The 20,775-nt window shown below is 44.6% G+C and overlaps 1 protein-coding gene across 1 annotated transcript in view; it reads right to left on the bottom strand.

The window, feature by feature from the left end:
• ANKS1A (ankyrin repeat and sterile alpha motif domain containing 1A) overlaps positions 1-20,775 on the bottom strand; it is a 3,005,277-nt gene that overhangs the window by 1,880,932 nt on the left and 1,103,570 nt on the right. The gene's annotated exons all lie outside the window — the stretch shown is intronic.

Below are 20,775 nucleotides of genomic sequence, written 5' to 3'. Positions count from 1 at the left end.
ACAGCTCAGAGTACTTGAGAATTAACAACTAGCCCAAGTACGGAGTGGCCAACCTAATTCTGAGGTGCAAGTGAGGAAGGAGGACAGGAGAGGAAGAGCATAACATATAGCATGAGTCAGCACAAACAGTCAAGATGCTTCAAAAACAGGATGGAAGGCAACAGAGATGTTGGGTCACCTTAAGGCAAATAATAATGAGAAGTTCTGTACCTACCATAACGTTCCATGTTAGTTGTCAATCTCACCTTCTTTCTTGCTGGATGGGTTCGGAGCCGAACCTCGGCTCCGACTCGGCCTATACTAAAGCTTGAGAGCTAATTTTACTGGCTCGAGGCAACCCTATATCCCATGATGCTAGGCGGTAACTACCCAGATCTCGTTTGGTAGCTAAAAAAACATAGCCAATTCAGTCTCCTCTCTGAGGTGGAGGAGGAGGAGAAGGAAGAACTCCCAAAATATCACTAACTGAAGCTGAATCTACCCCCAGGACCAACTGTCCGAGTAGGAATAATGCAAGATAAGGTCCCCTGTAAGAAGGGGAAGAACCTCTCGATTTGTCCAGGCTAGGGGGATGGTGGGCAGGACACAAGAAAGAAGGTGAGAGAAGACAACCAACATGGAACGTTATGGTAGGTACATAACTTCTCAATGTTAAGTTGTCAATCTTGCCTTCATTCTTGCTGGATGGGACCGCGTCCCTAGCACCTTTATCCTGGGTGGCTCATTGGAACAAACTCTTGAGAACGGTGGAACCAAAATTTGCCCTGTTTCTGGAGGCCATGTCCAATTTGTAATGTGTAACAAAAGTATGAGGAGAGGCCCATGTGGCAGCCGCACAGATAGTGTCTATTGTAATCTAGCTTGAAAGGCTGTAGATGTAGCCAATGCTCTGGTTGAATGGGCTCTTGGCCTAGAAGGCAATTCTTTACCTCTGAGTTGATAAGTACAGGTAATCACAGAAGACAGCCACCTAGACAGGGTTACTTTAGATACCGGAAGACCCTTTTTACTCTCAGCATAAGATAAAAAAAAAGTTGATCAGATTTCCTGAATGTTTAGTTCTGTCCAGATAGAAGCGGTGCTGACGATGAACGTCCAGACAATGTAATTTTTGCTCCGCCCTGTTTGAATAATTAGGAAAGAGAACTGGAAGATTAATAAATTGATTTAAAATTGTCTGAGAAGCCACCTTGGGTAAAAAAGACGGGTTAGTTCTTAAAGAAACCCTATCTTTGTGGAACAGTAAATAAAGGAGGGCGAATGCAGAGGGCATGAAGTTCAGATACTCTCCTAGCCGACATAATGGCGACTAGGAATAGTGTCTTCCAGGAAAGTAACTTCAAGGAAAGTACAGTTTTGTACCTACCATAAATGTAGATGTCCGATAGGCATGCATCTGCAGTCCTTACAAATGGGTTGTCCTGTCGTCAGGCAGCCCTTCGGTCGGCCGGATTCCAAAGTCTGGGTCTGGCCTCGGCTGGTGTCGCACTTCACCCGACGTCATAGCTGCAGTTCTTCGGGTATAAAGGCATCAGCCGACGCCATTTTCCTCAGTGTTTCTTGCCCCAGATGCCAGGTGCCCTCTAGGAAGGCTTAATTTGGATAAATGCAAATGGTTCCAAATAGTAGAGAGCAAACAAAAATAAGCATGTATGTACATATATACAAACAAATACACCATAATAGATTCCCCAGCTAGCTACAAGATGGGCAAATACCCTAGGAGTACCACAGAGGGGAAGGAGGGTGGGTAATCCTGACTGCAGATGCATGCCTATCGGACATCTACATTTATGGTAGGTACAAAACTGTACTATGTCCTTCAAGGATGCATCTGCAGTCCTTACAAATGGGTAGAATACCATAGCCAAACTGGGGGAGGAGGAGAAATAAGACTATGGTGTAGTTAAGATCCCTTGCAAAACAGCAGTGGCAAAACCTGCTCGGGATCTGGAGTATAAAGGTAAATTATAATGCTTGGCAAATGTATGCACGGAGCTCCAAGTAGCAGCCTCCAAAATGTCTTTGGTAGCCACTCCTCGTAAAAAAGCTGTGGTAGTGGCTGTAGCCCTTGTAGAGTGAGGCCTGATGTTTTCTGGAGTTTTCTTCCCATGGTAGGAGTAACAAAATCTAATGCAATTTCCTATCCACTTAGAGATTGTCTGTTTTGAAATTGCTTTTCCTTCCATTCCTGTTGCATATGCTACCAGTAGCTGGTCAGTTTTTCTATTGCTCTTGGTCCTGTCCAGGTAGTAACGTAATTGTCTATGTACATCCAAGGTATGCAACAGTCTTTCTCCCCTGTTCTGTGGTTTGGGGAAGAATGTAGGTAGGTGGATAGCTTGATTTAAAGATACCCTGGAGACCACCTTTGGCATAAAAGTAGGATTAGTTCTCATGGATACTATCTTGATGGAAGATCAGGAAGGGCTGTACTGCCATTAATGCCTGTAGCTCAGATACCCTTCTTGCTGAAGTGATTGCAAGCAGGAAAGCAGTTTTCCATGATAAGTACTGTAAATCTGCTGTAGCTGCTGGCTCGAAAGGAGGGAGTGTCAACTTTTTTAGCACAAAGTTCCCATGCTGGCAATGGTGGCTTCCTAGGTGGTTTTACATTTTTAATTCCTCTCAGAAACTGCCTGAGCAGAGGATGAGAGAAGACTGGAGGATCCAAGTTGTATTCTGCTGAAATAGCTGATGCATGAATCTTAATGGAAGAATAGGACAGGCCGTTGTGGAAGAGCTCTGCCAAGTATTCCAGGATGTTAGGTATGTTTGCAAGTGACACATTCTCTCCTTTTGCAGTACTCCAAATGAGATATCTTTTCCATTTCGCTGAATAATTTTTTCTTGTTGAGGGTCTGCGAGCCTCCAAGAGAATGTCCTTAACCCTTTGAGATAAATTCGGGTTATTTGGTCTTATGCAATGTTCCAGGCAGCCAGCTGCAGTGTTTTCAGGTTTGGATGCAGGGTTTTGAAGTTGTTCTGTGTTAACAGCAAGGGAACCAGGGCAGAGGCCATATTTGTTCCCGAGACATACTCCTCAGTAATGGGTACCAATGTTGCCTTGGCCAGTCTGGAGCTATCAGGATGATCCTTGACGGTCTTCTTTGATCTTCAATAGCACCTTGTGCATCAAAGGAAGAGGTGGGAATGCATATGCTGTCAGGTTTTTCCAACTGAAAGATAGGGAGTCCACTTTCCAAGCAAGTGGGTGGTACGTCCTTGTGCAGAATTTTTCAGTTGGTGATTGTGTGGGGATGCAAATAAGTCTATTTCTGGTAGTCCCCATTTCCCTGTAATGGTTTTGAAGATGTCCGGATGCAGCATCCATTCGTGGGCATCCGTGGTAGTTCTGCTTAGGATGTCTGCTAGAGTATTTTCTTTTCCTGGCACAAAAATTGCTTGTAACTGAATGTTGAAGTTCAGTGCCACATTCCAGAGGTCCATTGCCATCCGGCATAGAGGGTATGAATGTGTGCCTCCTTGTTTCTTGATGTACCACATAACTGTGGTGTTGTCCGTCCTTATCAGCAGTTGACCCTGTCGAAGAAATGGTCGGAATGCCTGAATTGCCGGTTTTACTGCCAGCATTTCCTTTTGATTTATGTGTAGGTGCAGCTGGTCTTGAGTCCATAAGCCTTGTATGCACTTGTCCAGCATGTGTGCCCCCCAACCGAGGTCTGAGGCGTCTGTTGTGATGGTCTGGCTTGGTTGAGTGCTGTGGAAGTGCAGTCCCTTGTTTGATTGACAGGCCTGAGCCCACCATTGGAATTCTTGCTTTAGGCATGGAATTATTGGAATTTGGGTTTCTAGGCTGTGCTTGTGCTGAGACCATAAATTCCTTAGATACCACTGTAACTTTCTCATATGTAGTCTGGCATGTGGAATCAATATTATGCAGGATGCCATGTAGCCGAGAGCTTGCAGGACTTTTCTTGCTGTTAGCTGGTTCTGCTTTGTTAATGCCATGAAGTAGAGAGGGAGTTGCTCCTGTTTTTCTACTGTCAGGAATGCCATTTGTTTTGATGTGTCCAGATCTGCACCCAAGAAGGTTATCCTTTGGGATGGTATCAGCCTTGACTTTTTTATATTCACTGTGCATCCCAGGGCTTGCAGTAGATGAATGACCCTTTCCAAATCTTTTGTTAATTTGTTTTTGTTGTCCGCTTGTAACAGGCAGTCGTCCAGGTAAGGGTAAATTTGAATTCCCTGAAGCCTGCAATGAGCAATTACTGATGCCAGGCATTTCGTGAATACTCTGGGTGCAGTAGATAAGCCAAAGGGCAATGCTGAGAATTGATAATGCTCTGATCCTGCAAGAAATCTGAGGTATCTTCTGCAATTTGGTCGTATGGGGACGTGCAGGTATGCCTCCTTGAGATCTAGAGTTACCAGCCAAGACTCCTTGCCCAGCATGGGAAGAAGCTGCTGTAGGGTCAGCATTTTGAATTTTGGAACAATGAGGTATGTGTTTAAAGCGGACAGGTCGAGAATAGGTCTCCATTGGTTTTCTTTTCTTGGTACCAGGAAGAGTCTGGAGTAAAATCCTTGTCCTTGTTCCATAGATGTTACCCTTTCTATAGCTCTCATCCTTAGTGAGTTATTTGTTGTAGAGCTTCTGTCTTCTGATTTGGAGGTAGGTTTGGCATTCCTCTCTTCCTTGGCAGAGTATGGAAGTGAAACCTGTAACCTTGGTCTATTGTCTGTAAAATCCATTTGTCTCCTGTGATGTAATGCCAGTTTACTGAAAATAAGGCTAGATTCCCGCCTAAGGGTGCCTCTAGTTGTTCCCTGGTAGGCGGTGCCAGAGCCAAGTCACTGTGATTGTCCTGTGGAAGTGGTGGTGGCTGGATCTGTGGCTGTACCTCGCTGGTTGTTAGCCTACCAGTGCCGACCCCTGTAGGCACCTCTGGATTGACTCCTGCCTCTTGTGCGCCAATTCCTGCCTCTCGAGCTCTGGAGGTGTCTGGAAAGGACCAATTCTTGGAAGGCCAGTTCCTGCTAAACCTTGGAGGCTGGACCTGCAAGAAATCCTTGACTGTCTGGACAGATTTTGCTTTCTCTTCCACCTTCTTCAGCACCTGCTGTGCAGGGGAGCCAAACAAATTGAGCTTATCCATGGGAGCATCTATGAGTTTTGATTTTACATGGTCTGGTAAGGACTGCTCTTTTAACCATGCATGTCTTCTGATCACTGTGCCAGTCATGGCTGATCTAAAGGAGGCCTCCAGTGCATCATAGCCGCATTTTAAGGAATGATTACTGACCTGCTGAATGTTATGGACCATTTCCTGTACAGATTTTTTGTCTAATGGTTCATCCGAGGACAGTTTTTTAGTTAACTGGTCTAACAAATTCCTGATACTGAATCATGTGGAATTGACAGTTCAAGGCCCTAGCTGAAAGAGTAGCAGAAGTGTAAACTTTTACCCCATCTCTCTAAGGACCTAGATTCCCTTTCAGAGGGAGGGGTTTTGCAGAGGTAGCTGCTACAGCCTTGGGACCCTGGGAGATAGTTTCGGATCTGCAAAAGGGCCTTATACAAATGATAATGTGTGTCCGAACCCTGTAGTACCTATCGGGCTTAGCAGGTGCCAGAGGAAGAGAATCAGGAGCAGTACAAGCATCATTAAAAGCATCATCCACAACAGTAAGTACTGGAGGAATGGCTAAAGGCCTATGCTGTGGCAAATGCAAAAAGGTTCTAAGCCTTTTTCTAGAGTCTGAAAAATCCTGGCCCTGCCATTGAAATTGTTCCCTCATAGCATGCAAGGTTTCCCCAAAAGAAAATTCCTCAGGCAGAGAGGCAGAAGGGATGGACTCTTCTGCATCAGAGTCCTCATAAGGAGAAAAAGGGGTCTCTGGAGGGTTTGAATTATCTGATTCATCAGAGGAGCCATCTGAAGAAACTGGCTCAGGGGGCTCTACTCTAGTCCTCTTCTCTGGAGGTGGGTGAGAGGCCCTGTCTGGATGTGGTTGGGATCCCCGGATCAAAGAAACGAGATCCTCTGCTAGACTAAGCATTTGTGAACTAGCACTAGGCCTGTGAGAAAGGGTCTTAGCAGGCACAGTTTTGGTAGTTTTTGCTGCTTTAGCCCTGGCAAAGGCCTTAATCGACATGGATGCAGGAGGCCTAGCAGCTCCACGTGCAGGGGTAGAAATATCCAAAGGGATAGTATCAGATAAATCCTGTGAACCTGTAAGAGCAGGTGGGATTTCAGTAGCAGTTTCGGCCAAGCTGGAAGAGGCCTCGGTAAGTGGCAAGCTTTCGGCCGAAGGAAGAACCGTGGACTCGGTTTCAGCCGAAACCGAGACACTCGCGGTAGGCTTAACCGCAGTTTCGGCCGAAACCGCGGACCGCGAGTGTCAGTCCTTTTCCTTGCGTTTTTTAGAAATTTGCATAGTCGGAGCATCCGACGGCATAATGTAAGCAAAAGCAGAGCCGAAAAACTCTTCAGCAAATTCCGACCGACGTCTAAGCGTCCGTCGGTTGAAAGAAGCACAGGCTAGACGAGCTGCTACGTCGTGGTCTGGGCCTAAGCAAGGTAAGCAGTAAGAGTGGAAATCTTTATGAGGTATTTGTTTCCCAGAAGTTAAACAGTTATTTACTTTTTCTGACATCGGCTGAGGCAAGAAAGAGTCCTCAACGGGGTACTTAGCTTTTTAGAAGTCTTCGGTACTTGTAGTAGTAATCTCTGGTTCTGACCGACCTAGTAGTAATCTCTGGTTCTGACCGACCGGCACTTGCGAACAGCTTCTGCTTCGGGCGCCACGCGGCAAGAAAGACTGAGGAAAATGGTGTCGGCTGATGCCTTTATACCTGAAGAACTGCAGCTATGACGTCGGGTGAAGTGCGACACCAGCCGAGGCCAGACCCAGACTTTGGAATCCGGCCGACCGAAGGGCTGCCTGACGACAGGACAACCCATTTGTAAGGACTGCAGATGCATCCTTGAAGGACATCGGGTGGCCGCAGGTTCGAAGGGAGGGAGAATCAAGGATGCTAAAACTAAGTTTAAATCCCACTGTGGTGGGGGGTCTTTGATCGGAGGCCTGAGTAAAAAGATACCTCTGAGGAATGCCTTGCAAAGCTTATGGGGCATGATGTTGGAGTCCGACAAGCCTATGCGAAAACTTGAGATGGCTGCTAGCTGAACTTTTACTGTGGAGGAAGAAGATCCTGAGTGAAAGATTTCGGCTAGGAAATCCAAGACCGAGTGTATTGGAGCAGTGAAGGGATCTATGTTCCTAGCCTTTGCCCAAAAGGAAAAGCGTTGCCATTTACTAGCATAGATCCTTCTGGTGAAAGATTTAAGGGAAGCTACGATAATATCGCGGACAGAATTTGAAATCATTGGAAGCCTGGCTAGGGACGGAAGTGGAGCAACCAAGCTGTGAGGTTGAGAGATTGGAGGGATTGGTGCAGCTGCCCTGATTGATGGGTCAAAAGATCTGGCATTGGATCCAGATGCCAAGGCTGCTCCAAAAGGTAGCGATGCAGGAAAGGGAACCATATCTGCAGGCCGAGGCCAATAAGGGGCAATGAGGATCATCATGGCCCTCAAGGCGGTAGCTTTCTGAATTGTGTGTGTGATTAACGGAAAGGGGGGAAAGGCGTAAAGAAGTACTCAAGGTCAATCGTGGACTAGAGCGTCTCTGGGGAGAAGGCCTGGAAGGGGGAAGAGTGTGAAGAAGTTGAGGCACTTGCTGTTTTGTGGTGTTGCAAAAAGATCGCAGCAAGGAAACCCCCACTTCCGAAATATTTTGTCCGTCACCAATTGCTTGAGAGACCACTCGTGAGGCATGAGAACAGCTCTGCTCAGCCTGTCCGCTATGACGTTGGACTTCCCGGGGATGTGCGTTGCTATCAGAAACCGCTGAGAAGAGATCGCCCATTGCCAGTCTGAGTGCTTCTCGACACAGGGGATATGACCTGATTCCGCCCTGCTTGTTGATATACCATACTACGGACATATTGTCCGTCTGAATTGCAATCGTCCTCAGGGGAAGAGAGTCTTGAAGGGCTTGCAACGTCAAAAGCACTGCTCTCATCTCCAGGACATTTATGTGCAAGTGTCATTCAAAGGGTTGCCATGTGCCATGGACTGTCCTGCCCTGAAAATGCCCCCCCCCCCCCAATCAGGGAGGCGTCCGTTGTGACTGTGGCGACCGGGGGAGAGGAGGAGTAAAAGGTCTGCCTTGATGGACATGAAGGGAGACCATCCACCAAGACAGATGTTTTCTGCAAGATAGAGTTATTAGGATCTTGTGTGTCATAGGGAGCTGTTGGAAGGACCACTGGGAGAAAAGCATCCACTGAAGAAGCCGCATGTAAAAGCGGGCAAGGGGAAGGAGCGTGGTGGCTGCCGCCATGAGACCTAACACCTTCAGAACATACCTGGCCTGAACTTTGTTGTTCTGAAGAAGGACGTGAACATGACTTTGAATATCTAAGACCCTCTTCTCCGTTAACTTTGCTGAGAGCTGAACTGTGTTCAAGGTGGCGCCTATGAAGGTAATAGACTGACAAGGCGACAAGGCAGACTATTCGAAATTTAGAGAGATACCTAGCTCTTTGGAAATGTGGATGGTGTAGTCTCTGGCTAGAAGTTGTTGACGCCTGGTGGTGGCAGTGAGGAGCCAGTCGTCTAGATATGGAAACACCTGGAATCCTTGACATCTCAGGTGAGCCGTAACCACTGCCATACATTTGGTGAACACTCGGGGGGGCTGTAGTGAGACCAAAGGGCAGGGCTCTGAACTGGTAGTGACTGGCTCCCAGCCTGAAGCGGAGAAACCTTCTGGAGCGCCTGTGCATTTTGATGTGATAGTACGCATCCTGAAGGGTTCACTGAGCACATCCAATTGTCCTTGCCCAGAAGGGGTAAAATGGACTGTAGCGTGACAATCCGGAACCTTGTTCTTTTTACAAACTTGTTTAGATTTCTGAGATCCAATATTGGCCTCCAGTCCCCTGTTTTCTTTGGTACCAAAAAGAACTTTGAGTAGACTCCGGATCCTAGCTGGTCTGCTGGGACTGGCTGGATGGCTCTCTTTTAGCAGCTTTGATTTTTCTAGTGCTGCTTATTCCCTTAGACTGGGTGGAATGTCTGGAAGAGACCCCATTTGAATCATTGGGGTTTGGATAAAGGGGATTTTGTAACCCTCGGATATGATCGGCTGCACCCATTTGTCTTAAGTGAGGGAGAGCCAGGCTTGTGAATACAGTGCTAATCTTCCCCCGACTGCCTCCGAAGATAGACAGTCGGGCAACACCTCAGGGATGCTGGAAGGGTTTGTCAGAGGGTTTCTCTGCTACCCTGGTTCTGCGGACACCCTCTGCCTCTTGGGTGGCGTCTGTTGTTGTTGTTCCCCCCTCTGCCTCTAGGGGTGAACTGACCTCTTGCATCAGGCGTGACTCCTTGTGATTTACGGAACCACATTTTTCCACCCTTTTGACCCTTAGGATATGGTCTAGATAGGGTAGAAAAACGGACTCCTACGGCAGAAAGAGTCTTGCCATCTTGTTCGCATCTAGTCAAAGTATCTTTCACTTGAGGTCCAAACAATGCTGAACCATCAAAGGGGGAGTTAGTGAAAGACGCCTTGAAGGGGTCTGTGAAGTTACAAAGCCGCATCCAGGCGTGATGCCTCAAAGCCACAACTGTGCCTGCGGCCCTACTCGCTCCATCGGCTGCATATGAAATAAGCCGCATGGAGGAGGTGACAATAGAATTCAGGGTTCCTAGCTGTGAGTTAATTTTTTCATGAGACCCAGCAGCTGATGGATCCTGTAGGACCTCATCCAGTTCTTTAAGAATGTCTCTTTGAAGACGGGTGAAGTGGCATAAGTAGTTCAGCGACCGCATGGCAAAGGTCGCTGATGAGAACATCCGCTTGCCGTACCTATCCATTGTCCTAGATTCCTTGTTAGGCAGATGGATAGGTACTGAAGGATCAGCCAGTTCCTTCTTAGTGGCCGCCGCCGCCACCACCATGGCATCAACTGGGACACCTTTGGATAAAAATTGTTTATCAGAAGGGGCTGTTATAAATTTAGAAGGCCTCCGTGGGGTGGGTTCCAACGAGTCAGGGGCCGTCCACACCTTCCGTGCCACCACTTCCATAAGGGGGTCGAAGGGCGGAGACACCCAGGAGGTGGAGGGTCGAGAACCAAAAGCCTCCTGGTAAACCGACTCGTCCTCGGACGAATTAAGGGAAGACCAGTTCCCCCTCTGTTTAAGGATTTCAAGGATGTCAGAGAAGGAGACATCCTCAGAGGGGGACCTTGGGGATCCTTCCGACTCATCCAAGTCGGTACCAGATGTGACGGACTCGGGGGAGTCCACATGCTTCCTCTTACATGTCCTCTTACGCGGGGGTTCACCTGACGGATCAGGGGAACCTTGGAAGAGGAGGATATTCCCAATGGGGTAACCTGAGGCGTTGGGTCTCGATGGCCGGGGGCGAGAGAGTAGGAAGAGACATCAGAAGGCACTACTGTGGGAAGAGCGGGTGAAGTGGCATAAGTAGTTCAGCGACCGCATGGCAAAGGTCGCTGATGAGAACATCCGCTTGCCGTACCTATCCATTGTCCTAGATTCCTTGTTAGGCAGATGGATAGGTACTGAAGGATCAGCCAGTTCCTTCTTAGTGGCCGCCGCCGCCACCACCATGGCATCAACTGGGACACCTTTGGATAAAAATTGTTTATCAGAAGGGGCTGTTATAAATTTAGAAGGCCTCCGTGGGGTGGGTTCCAACGAGTCAGGGGCCGTCCACACCTTCCGTGCCACCACTTCCATAAGGGGGTCGAAGGGCGGAGACACCCAGGAGGTGGAGGGTCGAGAACCAAAAGCCTCCTGGTAAACCGACTCGTCCTCGGACGAATTAAGGGAAGACCAGTTCCCCCTCTGTTTAAGGATTTCAAGGATGTCAGAGAAGGAGACATCCTCAGAGGACCTTAGATCCTTCCGACTCATCCAAGTCGGTACCAGATGTGACGGACTCGGGGGAGTCCACATGCTTCCTCTTACATGTCCTCTTACGCGGGGGTTCACCTGACGGATCAGGGGAACCTTGGAAGAGGAGGATATTCCCAATGGGGTAACCTGAGGCGTTGGGTCTCGATGGCCGGGGGCGAGAGAGTAGGAAGAGACATCAGAAGGCACTACTGTGGGAAGAGCGGGTGAAGTGGCATAAGTAGTTCAGCGACCGCATGGCAAAGGTCGCTGATGAGAACATCCGCTTGCCGTACCTATCCATTGTCCTAGATTCCTTGTTAGGCAGATGGATAGGTACTGAAGGATCAGCCAGTTCCTTCTTAGTGGCCGCCGCCGCCACCACCATGGCATCAACTGGGACACCTTTGGATAAAAATTGTTTATCAGAAGGGGCTGTTATAAATTTAGAAGGCCTCCGTGGGGTGAGTTCCAACGAGTCAGGGGCCGTCCACACCTTCCGTGCCACCACTTCCATAAGGGGGTCGAAGGGCGGAGACACCCAGGAGGTGGAGGGTCGAGAACCAAAAGCCTCCTGGTAAACCGACTCGTCCTCGGACGAATTAAGGGAAGACCAGTTCCCCCTCTGTTTAAGGATTTCAAGGATGTCAGAGAAGGAGACATCCTCAGAGGGGGACCTTGGGGATCCTTCCGACTCATCCAAGTCGGTACCAGATGTGACGGACTCGGGGGAGTCCACATGCTTCCTCTTACATGTCCTCTTACGCGGGGGTTCACCTGACGGATCAGGGGAACCTTGGAAGAGGAGGATATTCCCAATGGGGTAACCTGAGGCGTTGGGTCTCGATGGCCGGGGGCGAGAGAGTAGGAAGAGACATCAGAAGGCACTACTGTGGGAAGAGCTGATGGAGCTGACCGTAGAGCAGGCACTGGGGCCAATACGCTCCTCATGACCTCGAAGGCACCCCTGTCAGGCAGGCTAGAGAGCGCCCGCTCCGAAGAGCTAGGACCCCAGCCGGCACCGACAAGGATGGCTCCAAAGTCGATGTCGGGGCCGAAATCACCAACGCTGATGCTCCAAGAGGGAGAACGGGGTTGGACAAGGGTCCGATGCCACTCACCCCCTCGGAGCCGGCGAGAGAGTCCAAGCACCCGGATCCCTCCACCATGGACGAGATTGGAGCAGACGACAGAGCTGAAGTGGGAGGTATCGGCTCAGACATCAAAACGGTCACGGCTCTGAGGAGCTCCGGCTCCGAACACTGGGGTAGAGTTGAATGAGGAATAGTCTGTTGTATGGACGTAGCCGCTGTCTGATGAGACAGGCTATGACGCATTTGGGCCAGTGCCTGAGACTTTAATAGTCTATTTACCACTCTCTCAAGGTCATGATCGGAAAGTCTGGATGACCGAGAGGAATGGCTCCGATGGCTCCTCTCCGAGAGTAACGGTGACTTCAGAGCCGAATGTATGGACTCCAGTGATGGAGATCTGGACCTCTTTTGTGTGGAGGGCATCAGGGTTAATGGAGCCAATGGAGCCGTAGACACGTCGGCTCCAGCCGGAGCCGACTTTGAAGATAGAGTCTTAGAGGTATCGGCTCCAGCTGGAGCCGATGCAGGTAGCTGCGATACTGAGGTATCGGCTCCAGCCGGAGCCGATAATGTTGCAGGTGATGAACCACCATCCGAGGGCTTGAAACTTGGAGCCGATGGTTTAGGTTGTTTCGAAGGGTTCCCCGGCACAGATCGAGCCGGGAACCTTCGGGCTTTAACAAGTCCCTTAATATCAATTTATTCCTGCACTCATGCAGGACTCTAGGGCTAAAAGCATGGCACACTGAGCAAGAGTCCTGCAGGTGCAGGGGTCCCAGGCAATAAACACAAGAAGTGTGATAGTCTGTCAGAGACATCTTCTGACAGCACAAGTCACACTTCTTGAAGCCTGAGACCTTTGTCTCCTTCGACAGTGAAAAGTCGAAAGGAAAACCAAAGTTAGGAGAAAAAAACACACACACACACACACACACCCCAACAAATAGGGATACACGGGAACACACAAACAGCAAAGAATCCCTGTGAGGGAATTAAAATAAAACGGAAGGGCCTAAGGCCTAACCTAGGGAGGGAGTATGACAGGGATAAGGGATGAAAAATAGAGACTAAACTTTAAATTTAACAGAAACTAGCCTAAAAAGACAAAAAGGTATACTTAGGGGAAAAACTAAGGAAAATACTAGGATTTTTGTGAGAAAAAACAGTCACTAACCTGAGCCGGTAAAAAAAGCAACCTCGCTAGCTTAAGCGGCAAACGAGATCTGGGTAGTTACCGCCTAGCATCATGGGATATAGGGTTGCCTTGAGCCGGTAAAATTAGCTCTCGAGCTTTAGTATAGGCAGAGTCGGAGCCGAGGTTCGGCTCCGAACCCATCCAGCAAGAATGAAGGCGAGATTGACAACTTAACATCTTGGGTTTTGGCTGTAACGATAAACTTTTACCCACATGAAAAACACCAGTTCATAAGCTGTAATAAAACTAAAACTAAAAAATAAAAAGCACATATGTAGAAAGGCAATCTAAAACACTTATTCCTAAACATTTTAAGGGGAATGTTACTTTCTTCTGAGCACTTCAAATGCCTCTCAATACTTAATGCACGATAAGTATTGGTCAACCTTCATTTATTTTCACTGAACTGCTTTGCCAGTTCCCTTTTAAATAGTACAGTACACTACTTATACAAATGTCTCAGAGTTTGTGATTTTGTCATTTCAGGATTAACTTTCCGCATCCACAGGTCATGGACAGCTGTAGGCTGCTGCTAGTCAAGGAATGAAAAGCAGCTAATAACTTTACAAATGAATGCACCATATCTTTTCAAATGCTGGGAAACTACCACTTCCATGCTTTTCATTTTCTATCCTTTGCACAGAAAGGAAGAAAAACATTCCCTTGTCTGTAGCATAAACTAAGGAACATTCATTTATATTTTCACCTATACAATATTAGGGGAAATTATTATATCTTGATACACACAACTTGATCAATACACTATCACCTAGCAGCCCAAGATCACGACATTATAATTTTTAAATCCAAAACTTCATATTGTTACAGTATAAACCTCAGACACATTACAGCTGTGAAAAACTACTTTCTTAATCGTCAGCATAATCAGCAGTAACAACAGGAGTCCCCCACCTCACATTTAAAATATGTTTGCATTCTGTACAGAATTACTTTACAATACAACATGTAATTTACTTCCAGAAATTTATTATACATGTATTGCTAGAAATTTATTTTTTTTTTACTTACAGTGTCACCTTACATTAAGACGCTGTCAGGTTAGACTCTCAGCTACAGCGTCTTCTGCGTGGAGACATGCGTGAATGGGCGTACCTTCGTTGAAGGTTGTGCGTCAGGGCTGGTAACTCGGCACGTAAAAATCAACTACCAATTATTAGCGGACCGGAGTTCCGCTGTGGCGACCCCTAACCGGGAAAAGCCGAAAGACACAACAACTTACAGTGACATCTTCAGTCCCTTTACTATCCTTCCTTTGGAATCCTCCCACCACTCTGACAAGAGTCAAGAAACTTATCTTTTTTAATAACTTCTTGCAGAAAAACAGTTCTCATGTGTACACATCTTATGGAAATAACACTTTACAAGTCTTCCAATTACTTCCTAACTTAACATTACTGCTTCTGTCTTCTTCCTCAGCATCTTGACCACCCAACAACGGTCTATGGTTCAAGATCAAAGAAAAAATTTCTGCTTTTTCTAATCAGCTTCTGAGCTTTTTTTCTGTCACTTGTTTTTCTTAGGAATAATGGTGAAGGTTTCACTAGCAAGTTGTTTCTATGGACTTTGCTGTTTGTCAGTAGTATGACAAGTAAAATCCCCTTCCACGTGCTGACTCATTCATTGCCTGGTAAACTTTTTTTCCCCTCCCTAGCCTGTTCTGCATCCAGAAAATGTCTCTGAACCTCCAAGAAAAAAACATTCTAAAGACAGCTGGAAATAGCAACTTAAATCACACCCCTGCCTCTCAGCAACCCCTAACTGTACTGTTAAACTCACTCCTCCCCAAAATTGTTAATACTTTTGTCTTCTCCCATAACTTTGACAGGAGCAACTTTGACGATATAACTGCATCAGGTCTCAGTTTCTTCCTCATGGCATAATGGTTAAGATGTTTACCTTACACACACACACACACACACACACACACAGAAAGTACAAGGTTTGAATCTCACCATTGGGAAGCACAATTAGGCTTAAAAAGGCCCCTGGGGTTGTTAGTTTAGTAATCAGCTATGAACCTAGGTGTCCTCTTTCAATTAACAGATCCTGTGGAATAGCTATCAAGTTGCTTATCTGCAAGTTAATAAAATTAATTCAGTATATTCCTTTTAGACAACAGAAAATCTTGTCTGTGTACCCGTCTTAACTATTTTTGAAACATTTCTTCTTCTTGAGAAGCCTCATTCAGCCAATCCTTCCTTCATTTCACCTTCTGATTTCTGCAGTTTCATCTGCTCATTTCACCCTCTGATTTCTACAGTTTCATCTGCTCATCTGAGTAGCTACTTTAAGCTTTGTCTGTTCTTTCCAGCCCTTTGTCATTTAATGTTATACATTCCTCCAGTGCTTGACTTATTTTAAACAACCCTGAATGCATCTGATTTAGTTTTTCCAAAAATGTCTTAATTCTGTCTCCTATACTAAAAATGAAACGCGAACTGCTTTTTGCTGAATGGCTGAAAGGCTCCTTCCACCTGCGTTTTGTCTTTTTTTCCAACTGATTTCATCTTACTTTCTCCAGATTTCCTCTTTGCTGGCATCCAGTCAGTTTATCAAACAGACTGAATTTTACTCAGTTTATTAGCTTTTACTGGCTTGTTTGTACCTTTTTCTTTTTCACACCCTAATCAACATGCTTTTCTGTTCATATACTTTTGAACCCCCAAAGTAGTAAAAGTCCTACTTCTGAATAACATTATGGCTAATCAACAGGAAGAAGGCCAATTTACACCAAAGGTACAGGAAACTGCTTTCAGTAGCCAAAAAGAAAAAATAAACCAGAAGTATACAGAAGTCTAAAAAAAGAAGTGGGTCACTAAAAGATAAAATCAAATAATAAAAAGGTTGGGAAACAGAAGAAATGCTAAGTAAACAGACTGAGTTGCAGAAGTCAAGGAATGGAAAAAAGGAAGAAAAATGAGGCTTTCCAAAAGGAAGAGTCTCAAAAAGTACTAAAACCTGAAGACATAGCATGCCATCCCAAAGAAGTTTGTGGAAGCAGACTGCATCAATTTTATGAAAACACAAACAAGTAATGAAGACTGATGTTCCACAGCAAGAACTATTAATTGGGACAGCGCAACATGCATATGGCTTCAATCCTGTAATTAGGAAACGGTTGAAATATATTCTGGTAAAGATGTAAACATACCAGCTGTATGAGTTGCCCCGGAGTAAAATGTGTTAGTGAATGTTGGTAAAAATTTTCATTGAAAATGACTAATCCTTGTCCATTAGCAAAAACAGAAGTAAATTCATTCCAGGCTGCATCAATCAGAGGATATGGTGAACCTGGAATATGAAGTTGTTATATCCAGCAGTTTTCAAACTGTTTCTTCCTACTGGATCAAAGCTGCACATAGAAGCAGAAAGGAGATGGAGGACAACGTTCGGTCCAAAGAAAAAACATCAAGATGAAAGGGATTTAGCTTCTCAGGCTTTCACCACTAAACAGGGTCAGGGAAAGAGAATGCCAGTGAAGCCATTCCCATGGTTTCAAAAAAAATGTACAAAATACAAAGAAATCTAGAAACTGACCAGAAGAATAAAAAGAAGCCTGGACTTAACAAAACGCTGGTGCTGAAAAAAGCTGAAGATCAGCAAGTAGATGGAAGATAACAAACTTAAAAAAAAGTACGAGAACTAAAAATTTATTCCATTACACTGTGGTAATGTATTTGGAGTGTTGAGGTATGAGAGGCAATGTAAGGAGTTTGAAAAGCATTAAACTAGTGAGAACTGAAATATCACATTCACTGCATTTTAGCTGCACAGAAAAAAAGATAGAAGACACAAAAGTGACCAAGTAGAATGTTTTTCATTTTAAAAGGTTTTCTGCCAAACCTATTATCTTCATTGACAAATGTGCCTTCTGTGTGGAGTCTGTATGTCCTCCCCGTGGTTGGGTGGGCGTTCAAAAGACATGCGTAAATGGGCGTGCCTTCGTTGAAGGTTGAACGCCAAGCTGGTACCTCGGCGTTCGTCAAAATCTACTGCCAATCATTAGCGGACCGGAGTTCCGCTGTGGCGACCCCTAACCGGGAAAAGCCGAAAGACAACAAGACTATAGTAAGCATTGTAACAGTCCTGCATTGGGGGAGCACTTGCTAAATAAATTAAGCAATAACTAAATGTATAAGACAAAAGCTATGCTATACACAAGATAAGTAAATATGTAAATTTGGTATATGAAGTGAAACAGTGTACGGTACTGTAACGATGGGTGAATCTGTTGCTATAAATTAAAATTAACTGGATAGCTCAGATGAAAAGCATCAAGGTGTAACGGTTTATGTAAATACAGAGGCAAATATCATATAAAGATTTAGCAAACAGCTTTCATTTTCTAAGCTAAATAGATCAGAAAATGAGAGAAAATGAGAGAAAATTTAATTGTGTTAAATGGTAATCTTACAAGGCATCTACACAACCATGCACCCTTGTGATGAGATAAGCAACAATCAAAAACTGACATAACACTGTGGCCTAAATTACCTACTCAATGGCTTTTCGAGAGAAATTAAGTTCAAAAAAGGGCAATGACATGGTGCTTACTGAGAAAGAAAAATGAAAGTAAAAAAAAAAAGAGACAAATTATTACTTTCTAAATGCAAGTACTGGCCTACTAATTGCGGTATGAAAGTGTGTTGAATAAACAATTATCCAAATAAATCTCCACAATTCCAATTGTGAATGTAATAAATCCAATACGCAATTCAAATGACAATAAAACACTCAATATTTATTAAAACAAAAAAGTAAGTGCTTTTATTCACAAAGAACTTCTTCAGACCTGGTTGTCACACATACAAAATTCATATTTATAGTTTGCTCAAGTCACATGACCCAAAACATTAGCAGTGTTTTAACCCTTTCTTACATAACACTGCTTTAAAGTTTTCCATATCATTCATACCTGGATCTGCCCCTGTGTTTAGCCTCACTTCCCAAGCATATTCTTTCCAGTTTAAATCCACTTCTGCATCCCATCTCTTGTCTGCATTTATGTAAAACTAAAACCCACTTTAACTCTGTTATAACAGTTAACATGTCTTGCTAGGGCATTATTTACATCCAGTAAAACTAAAACCACTTTAACTCTGTTATAACAGTTAACATGTCTTGCTAGGGTATTAGTTACATCCAGTTTTTCAACTGCCCTCAGGTGCTCATAAATTCTGCGATGGAAGCTACCTATAGTTCTTCCTATGTAGAATCCATCGCAAGAATTACATAATACTAGGTACACAACAAATTTAGACTTGCAATTATAATTCCCCTTGATATTAATAGTAAAGTCCCGAGCCTTTACTACTATTTTATTCCCCAGTACCAAAAACTTACAATAATTGCAGTCTTCACATCTTGACATCCCATTATAAGTAATAGGAGTATTACATTTTTTGGTTTCTAAAAAATCCTTAAGACTTTTCCCTCTTTTTGTGACAAAAACAGGACTCGTATAAAAAAGCACCAAACTCTTGGAAGTTCTTCAAAAATTTCCAATTATTTCTGATGATCTACTTCATACTGTACATATCTACTGAATTTTCCAATGTACAACTCAGATTATAATCTGCTCCTTCACTATTCCTTTCAACATCCTTTATCGTCCCTTTCTTCCTCGCAGCTTTAATTTTATCTATTGCTTCACTTGTTACCCCAATAGGGTAACCCCTGATTAACACTTTTTTCTTAATATCTCACATTCTTCCAAAAAATACTCATCTTCATCAGTGAGAATATTTATTCTATCAAGCTGATCAAACACAATATTATTTTTCAAGTTCAAGTAGGAGCTGGTAAGACACCCATCTCACTATGTCGAGACAACCTTCCGCACTGCTCTTTCTATAGTTTCCTCTGTCAAACTTCTGTAAAAATGGGTGGAAACAATAGATGGTGACCTCTTTCACTGAAAACGGTAAACAAAATCTGAGGTTGCTTAGGGATGGTGCATTACTGTTAAGGGGGAAGCTCAAGAGGTTTTGGTTGCCATGAGCTTTAGCAATGGCCAAGATAGATCCGAGGGATCTGAACCCATCAGCTGAGGGCAGAAAGAAAACTGATACATTCAACATCATTGGGAACTAGCTTGCCAACCAACTCCTACTGCTGAACCCCAATAAAACTAAACTTCTACTCTTCACCTCCACTACTAGATCTGCTACACTTTCATTCTCTGTCACATCTAACAATGGTACCACTATCTCCCCATATCAACACACTAAGCTCCTAGGGGGTTATCATAGACAATCTTAAATTTGACCTACAGGTCAACAAAACCAAACAGATCATCAATAAGAAGCTTGGATCACTGTATAGAAACAAAACATTTTTAACCCCGCTGGCTAGGACTGCAATTGCCCGGTCACACCTACTCCCTACTCTTTTATATGCCTTGCAGGTTACTCTCAAACCTCAACAAATCCGAACTAGGTAACCTCTCCCACAGCTACAACCATATTGCCAGATTTGCCACTGGCTCCACTTACAGAACCCAGCACTGCCATAACCTGAAACAACTACAGTGGCTAGAACTGCCAGTTTAATTCAATTCAATCAACTCTTAACAGCGCACAAAATTTTGTACCACCCTGAGGATACCCCCTCACTTATAAATGTCATTAAGCCATATAGCAACTTGAGATCCCTACGATCAGACAACAAACTACTGGTCCAAACCCACAAAGCTAATAATGCTGCTGGTGAATCCTTGTTTGCCAACTTTGTTGGCAAAACCTGGAATTTGTTGCCAAACTATATAACCCCACAATCCTTCACAGGTCTCCTCAAAAAAAATCTCAAAGTGAACTGGCTTTGCCCGTGTACCAACCCTGATTAATTTATGAACTGAAAGCATAATCTCTATATATTGTAACATTTAACAACTTCACCAAGCTCTGTATCCAATCTGATGTCTCTTGCCATTAATTGTGTCTGACCATGTGAATTGTGTGTCCCTATTTGGGAACACCATGAACCATTGTACATAATCACTGTTTTACACTTTGTTTTATACTTTGTTTTATACTTTCAAATGTTATGTATGTAATTTTGTCTATTTGGAGCTTTTCTCCCCGGGCCTCCATGAAAATAGACATCTATCCAGTCGGACTATCCCGGTAAACAAATGCAAAATAAATAAATAAACATCAGATAGAAATGTTAGGCATTATTAGGGACAGTAATGTTTACCTATTAGAATGGCTGCACTGCCAATATTAACAATGAATGGAAAATGCTTAATTGGGAAAGAGAAAAGGTGAAAAATAATGACTTACTTTAAGTAGCACAGGGCGCAAATAGTAATGTTACAGGACACGTACCTGGATGGGAATGAACATGGGAATATGAAGACGCAAAAGTATCATGTAGGCATCATTGTTACACTATCAGTACTTCTCTCCTCTACCCTTTTTCTCGCTTCCTTTTCCACTGTACATGGGGGGATTGATCTTGGATGATACCAGTAGTCTGATACCATGTGTGTGGGTGTAGA

This window comes from Protopterus annectens, chromosome 7.part0 (assembly GCF_019279795.1).
Source record: "Protopterus annectens isolate FY-2018-M chromosome 7.part0, PAN1.0, whole genome shotgun sequence".
Classification (NCBI taxonomy): domain Eukaryota; kingdom Metazoa; phylum Chordata; order Ceratodontiformes; family Protopteridae; genus Protopterus; species Protopterus annectens.
The sequence above is the reverse complement of the archived record's forward strand: the minus strand, read 5'-3'. Positions and strand labels throughout refer to the sequence as shown.